Below are 537 nucleotides of genomic sequence, written 5' to 3'. Positions count from 1 at the left end.
TTTGCGTGGAGGGGGAATGAGAGAGGAGAGCAGTAGACAGACAGACAGACAGACAGACAGACAGACAGACAGACAGACAGACAGACAGACAGACAGACAGACAGACAGACAGACAGACAGACAGACAGACAGACAGACAAGTCTGTGAAATCTGGAATCTACAGTTGGCAAAGTAGAGAAGAGGATAGCGGATAGAGGAGAGGAGAGGAGAGGAGAGGAGAGGAGAGGAGAGGAGAGGAGAGGAGAGGAGAGGAGAGGAGAGGAGAGGAGGGGAGAGGAGAGGAGAGGAGAGGAGAGGAGAGGAGAGGAGAGGAGAGGAGAGGAGAGGAGAGACTGTGGATATTTGACTAAATCGTTTGTCTTCGAAAAGAGACTTTCACGCCTGAAAGACCAAATGTCTTCTGCTGTTCTCGCTGAACGGAAGCAAATCACTCACTGGCGAGGGGGGGAAGGGGGGGGGGGACTGGAAACTTTGTCACCGCATGCATCATCGCCATCATCATCACTCACAACAGAGACAAGGAGGGATCTCCTGAC

The sequence above is a fragment of the Gymnoscopelus braueri genome, assembly GCF_963280865.1.
Source record: "Gymnoscopelus braueri genome assembly, chromosome: 5".
Classification (NCBI taxonomy): Eukaryota; Metazoa; Chordata; class Actinopteri; order Myctophiformes; family Myctophidae; genus Gymnoscopelus; species Gymnoscopelus braueri.
The sequence above is the reverse complement of the archived record's forward strand: the minus strand, read 5'-3'. Positions refer to the sequence as shown.